The sequence below is a fragment of the Triticum dicoccoides genome, chromosome 6B (assembly GCF_002162155.2).
Source record: "Triticum dicoccoides isolate Atlit2015 ecotype Zavitan chromosome 6B, WEW_v2.0, whole genome shotgun sequence".
NCBI lineage: Eukaryota > Viridiplantae > Streptophyta > Magnoliopsida > Poales > Poaceae > Triticum > Triticum dicoccoides.
The window spans coordinates 672,840,479-672,847,071 of NC_041391.1; the positions used below are offsets into that span (position 1 = coordinate 672,840,479).

Genomic DNA, 6,593 nt, shown 5'->3' on the forward strand with positions numbered 1-6,593 from the left:
TGTCTATAGGAAATGAGACGTTTTATAGGGACGCTCAATTCATGTCTATGTTAGTAGAGACGTCTTAGTAGACACACCTTACACCACGTCTCTACTAATATCGAGACGTTCTGTAGGGATGTTATAAACGTGTCTAGATGCAGAAAATGTCATTTTTGTACTCCCATTTGCATTTCAAATTTGATTGAAAAATGTAATTCGAGTCTTGTTAATGCACACACACATGGTCGCACGAAGGCGACGCTAGAATCTACATCCTCCATTTCATATGTAAGCACGATGTTCTCACGATCAACATTCAACAGCACAAGAAAAACATAACATCACACAGTTGAAAGCAGCAAACCAATACTTTTATATTTATATCTTGTGGGGTTAACATTTCGTAACTGAACTACACATCCGTGGACAAAAAGTTGCACACATATCAAGAAAAATATCCTATTCTCTAAGTAGCTGGAGTCTTTCCATAAGCTGCAGGCAGGAACTGATTTATTTGTGCATCCTTCTTCTGCTCATTTCTCCTCTGCGTCCTCACTTATTCTGCTAAGTTGCTTGAAAAAAAATAGCTTCCCATAGCTCTTTTGACCTGTGAAGCACAACGTTAGTTGAAGGATACCAAAGATGAAACAACTAGTAGACATCTACTATAATTTTAGTTAAAGACCTCTTATGACCATTGAAATATTTTTTCCTCTAATACTCTCCTTTTTTCCCTAATACTCATTAGGATGCTGTCACATGTAAGCTCTCTTGAATGATTATGGTAGCTAGATTTTAACAAGTACAGAATTGATTGAAAGGATGTCAAATGAACATAGTGATTCAAGTTATGGTGTTATGAACTTTTTACCTCCAAATATGTGATTGGTTGCCCATGTTTCGGCAAGAAACAATTCATTAGTTGTCCCATGTCGGAATATGCAATTGGTCCAAATCTTGATTTCTTTGCTGGACAGCTGAGATGTTGAATAAGAATTGCAGCGGACCCTTCACTGGCAATACCAATTTTCATTGGCCTATGCAATTATATTTACGTGCCTAATTTCGACAAGATTTAAACTCAAAATTTCGCTAAAATCTGTCACACCTTTCCATCTTGCCCTACATACTGCGTAATTAATATAAGTAAGACAATTCATATGTGAGGTCAGTCTCTAAACATCAGAATGCAATCCAACACCGTCATGGGTATGGTAGTAGAAGCAAATGAAACATGCGCAACAGATCTGATGCTTGTGTTTATTCAGATTAATAATTAGAATCTATGTACAATTTCTAACAAGCACCACAGGAATGTATTGCAATTTACTCATTAAAAACATATTGTATTGCAGGTAGTGAATGAATTAGCGAGAAATGGCACCGGGGATAATCTTTTCAGAAATCTACGGAAAGCTATTTGATCATCTCCGATTCCTAATAAAATGGAGAACTACTGTAGACAACCTTGCCACGAAATGAAACAAATTAGAAAGTAATAAAAGAATTCATATCATGATTTATATTGTGGAAATACCTCACGAATGTCTATGAGATAATAAATAGGCAACTCATTTGAAATAAAACTCAAGACCAATACATATGCAATTTCATTCGATTTTGGCAGACAACTCAAAGAAGTAAATATATCATAGTTTAATTATTGGCAATTTTCTGATGTTCTAAAGTATGCGAGGAACGAGGATAGTTAGAAGTTAGGACATTTCTTGGTAGATGGTATACATATTGGCAACATAGTGCTCTTCCAGACAGATGTTAGCCTAGTTGGGACTCATTGCATATTCACTGGGAACACTAATTTTCATGTGTGAGAAAACGGCCTCTTATTTATTCTGGTGGACCAAATATATACATGTAATTAGGAACGGCAGAGTGGTAACTAACACCTACATACCAGCTACATCCACATCTACCGTACATATGATATCTCGGTTAATGTGGCAGTTATGTATATCAAAGAAAGAGGAAACTGCATACCGGCCTGAGCCATGTTCTTATGATCATGCAACACGCAAATTCTTGCCAAGCATCCGTGAAAATAGGATCTGGGTGACAGAAATCACAAGATATGTAAATGTAGAATACGTTAAATGTTGCACTTACCACTAGAACATTCCATCGTTAATATGGTACCATCCATGTTTTTGCTAGCTGAAACAAGGACCAAACTGAAAAGTGATAAACAAGTACATATGAAGCACCTTTCATGATGATGTGTTCAGCACACTCACTTTTATAAGCAGGAAACAATAGGGGATAATCCACTTGCAATTTACTAAAAATGGACGGTGAATGTGTACATCAAATTATCATGGTTGCCACAGCATGCCTGTGATGCCTCAAGAATGTACCTAAGCCATGTCTAGGTTAACTTACCAGGCTAACCTGCATCACCCCCATGTCTAGGACTCTAGGTTAACTTACCAGGCTGTATCAGATGGTAGGCAAATGACAATTAGCTTAGCAGGCGTATGTGATCAAACTAAGTGTGAAACTGCATCTAGTTTGAATCTTTTTCAATACATACTTGGCTTGGTCTGATACTCTGATCTTACTTAGGCTTAATTAAGATGCAAAATCTTCCCAGAATGGTATAGTTGTGAAACATACTGAGCATCTACAGAGCTAAAGTAAAAAAAATTCCATGAAAACAATATGTATAGTTCATTGGTGGTGGACCAAGAACTACGGCTTCTCTGCCACACAAAGACATGTCAAGCCAGAACTCATAAAGTGCAGACCACGTAGTTATGTTATTTTGCTTCATAAGTAGTAGGGCAAACCAAGTGATACTAGGTTGTGAAAGCTAAAATTATACATCATTAAAAATGAAAGGTAGGAATCATGTTGTGATTGCAGATTATAGTGGAATTCTCTTGAAACAAGTACCCGAGCTTACAATCTTGTTGTGACGGCTGGTTCAGTCCTTTGAGGGTTTTTTTTTTTTTTTTTTGCAAAACATACAATGCGACAAGTTTTTTGGGACGGAGGGAGTACATTTTTTAGGGGTTCTTACAACAAGTAAACGCAATCTAGTAATGGCAAGTCATTTTATCATACTAGCGTAATGGTATTCGAGGGAGCACCTGCTTGAAGTGTCCAGAAAACCAGATTAATGTATTCGCTCCTTTCCTCCCAAAAGAATGATCTGGCGAAATTCGTTAGTTAAAGTGAGATGAAGAACAAAAAATATGTACACAAGTTGCAGGACGCACCACCAACCGGATTGCTCCATCAGATCTGATGCATGAGTTCTCTGGTTGATGGTGGTTTGTCCTAACTGTGAGATTTTGTTGACAACTAATCTGGATATAAAAGGCGTGAATGCATAAATGAATGATGTACCTTGTTGATTTAATGGTATAACTTGTGGACGGGATGGGATTGGGGGGAGCGTGGAGGAGTTTTGGCTGGAAGTTGACGTCGGCGTGGATCCAGCTTGGCGACGGCAAGGACGACGTCTGTAGAGGGCGGAGCGGTGATGGGGAGGACAACGGATGCCAGCCGGGATCTGACTGCTGAGGTCGCCGATTGAGGAGAGAAGAAGCAGCCGGTGGAGGGCATCGCTCGGGGCGAGGCTGCTGCTGCATAGGATGTGGGAGTGGCCGGGCGACGGATGGGATAAGCTTGGCGCCGCCGCCGCAGATTGGATATTTGGTGGGAGGTTGAAGAAAGGGATTCGAAGGCGGAAAAGATGGGGGCGTGGGAAAACACCCTGGATTATATGTCAGCGAGAAAAAAACAAACGCAGGCATCCCTAAAAACAAGCGGTAAAGCAAACGAATTTGGTACCGCCAAAGTTTTAGTCCAAACATAAATCCACGTATGAAACGTCTCAAAAAACGTCTCTAACTTATTAAAAAATAGATAAGTATTTAAAAAATACCCAGTTTTTGCAGCGCCTTGGAAACGTCTTAAAAAGCGACTTTAGCTTCCTAGTGGCCATGAGTGTAGAGGCGAATTAAAAAACGTAACAGAAAAAGCGACCTTACGCGACTATTTTGTTGTAGTGCCCGTACATGATCGATCCAATCGAATCGATTGCTTTTTTATTTAGCGTCTTGGTGGTGGGCCGTGATGAGTGCCTGTAGTTTTGGGGGAAGCTATTCCAATCGGCTGATGGGCCCTGCCTGCCGCCCGGTGTCCAGCTCAAAATTCTACTGGTGTCCCAGTACAATATCTCACCACTATACAAAGGTAAGCACAGATTGCAACCGGTGTCCTGTGACACCGGGTAGCATAACGTGCGTCCGCCCCTGTATCCATGTAAGTAGTCTTGTGTGTAAGCTATAAATAACGTGTTTCCAAACCAATTATTAGTACATCTACATACTTTCTATAAAAAATGAAAACAAAGAAAACAAACAGATAAATCACATTTTATCGCAAGACTTACATTAGCAACATGCATATCATTAAGTACAAAACAATAAAACAAGAAGAATCTACCCTCCCCCCTCCTAAATATTTGTCTTTTTAGAGATTTTAACAAATGACTACATACGGTGCACATTTGGCCGTGGTACATGGACGGACGCGGCAATGTGTAGTTTCCATCTTGCAAGATGTACCACTCATGGCGATAATAAATGTACACTTTTCAAATTGCTTATGTGCATGACTTGCCTTTTTGTGACTACAAACTTATGCTCATAAATGTATTATTAGGCCTAATTTTTCACACGAAATAACAAATAACATATAAAGACATAGTGTATCTGCATGGCGGCCGCACGGGTATGGCTAGTAATAGTTCTACGGTAAAGCATGTGCATGGTACCTATCTTGGACCTAGCACAAAGAACATCCAGAAGATCAGAAGAGTAAGAGTGACAGCAGTGTAGTGTCAAAAACGCTTTATTATTATGAGACGGAGAGAGTAGTAGATATAGTCTTAGATTATCACAATCACATCCTGGTCGGTCTCGGAGAACGACGACCTGATAGCTCCGGCTACGCGGAGCAGACAGCGGTACGTACGTGGTTTGGAGAAACCGGCTGGAACGAATCGATGGATCTGGATAGCACCCGTCCCGGCCGGCATGAGCTCTGAACCGTAACACTATCATCAACCGACTATGACTGGCTACCAAATTGACCGGTAACCATAAGCCGAGGGCCCTCGCTGCTGCAGCATCATGGGACGCAGTGATGCCTATATGTGCTTACGGATTGATTGTGTTCGGTGGACATGCCTATATGTGCTATTATGCGCGTGATATCATTGAGTACTAAAATGTACTTTGCTATTTTTAACCTAATGCATTATTATTTGGGCATCATTGAGGAGAAATGCCAGCAAAGATGTGAATTGATACAGGAACCTAGGTAGATATATATTTCTGTTCTCTAATAAATTGAACACACCTCTAGTAAGAAAATAAAGAGAAGACGGTTCATTTTCGCTTATCGATTGCCCTTTTTATTTTCTACTCCCTCCGTTCGCAAATACTTGTCCGAAGAATGGATGTATCTAGATATATTTTAGTTCTAAATACATCCATTTGTATCCACTTCTCCGACGAGTATTTCCGGACGGAGGGAGTATATACAAAATTGATAGCCTGCCACTACTAGGGAAAAGCCTAGCAGCAGCGCGGGTTTTAGGCCTATCAGTAGCGCGGGCAGGAGCGTGCCTAGACCCACGCTACTGCTAAATTGACTTAGTAGTAGCGCTTCTCCAGAAGAGCGCTACTGGTAATTAGTAGTAGCGCTTCTCCTTGCCCGCGCTACTACTATTATTTAGTATTTTATTTCTTTTTTATTTCATGTTATATTCATACACCTTTACACAAGTTTTCATACAATATGAATTTAGAGATTATTTTTACATCATAATGAGTTATTACATCACGGGGTGAAAGAACCGTGGACTAGTTTCAAGTGGATGTCCATCCACTTGAAACTAATCCGCGGTTCTTTCACCCAATGATATAATAATATCATCATCATCATCATATCATTAATAACTTATCATCATAATACATCATCGTCATATAACACCTCCTCAAGATCAACTTAGCAAATTGGTCACTAGTCATAATCACAAGTACTCCTCATTATCAACTCTAACACATTACCACATAATAAACATATTGTACCTCATAGGAACTACTACATTCGATTAAGACCTACTACATTTTCTAAGGTAAAATAGAAAAAAACAAGATAGCCCCTGACTCTCCATTATGGAGAATGGAGATTAGCTTGTCTCCAATTCTTGCCTTTCGTTGAATGTTACTTCCAAGAACCTCCTTGCGAATGTCCATACATTTCTTCTATTCTTTGATGAACATGTGTTCACCGGTTTTAGAAATCCGATATGCACAGGTGAGCTCCCTAGATTTACCTGCCAGTATGTTCAGAACTGTAAGGCGACCATTCAGATACATCAGATGAGGCATACAATCCATCAGGAGTTTCTGTTGAAAAACATAGTAATAACTTCGTAGTTAGCAATGATGTACTAGTTTTAGAAGTATGCAAAAGATGCACAGATGTCGTAATAGTAAAAAATCTTACCAAGGTATCTCCAAAGAAGTTACCGTGGTTTAACACATGCACTAGTGGCACGTATTCACCATAATTTG

General features: G+C 39.6%; 1 long non-coding RNA gene across 1 annotated transcript; it reads right to left on the reverse strand.

Annotated features, from left to right (window-relative positions):
• Positions 1-250: 250 nt before the first annotated feature.
• On the reverse strand, positions 251-3,676 carry LOC119325988. Its single transcript, XR_005157776.1, has 4 exons — positions 3,349-3,676; positions 3,090-3,151; positions 854-2,171; positions 251-589 (listed from the first exon to the last, which is right to left on the reverse strand). It is a non-coding gene; the product is annotated as an uncharacterized LOC119325988 (long non-coding RNA).
• Positions 3,677-6,593: the final 2,917 nt, after the last annotated feature.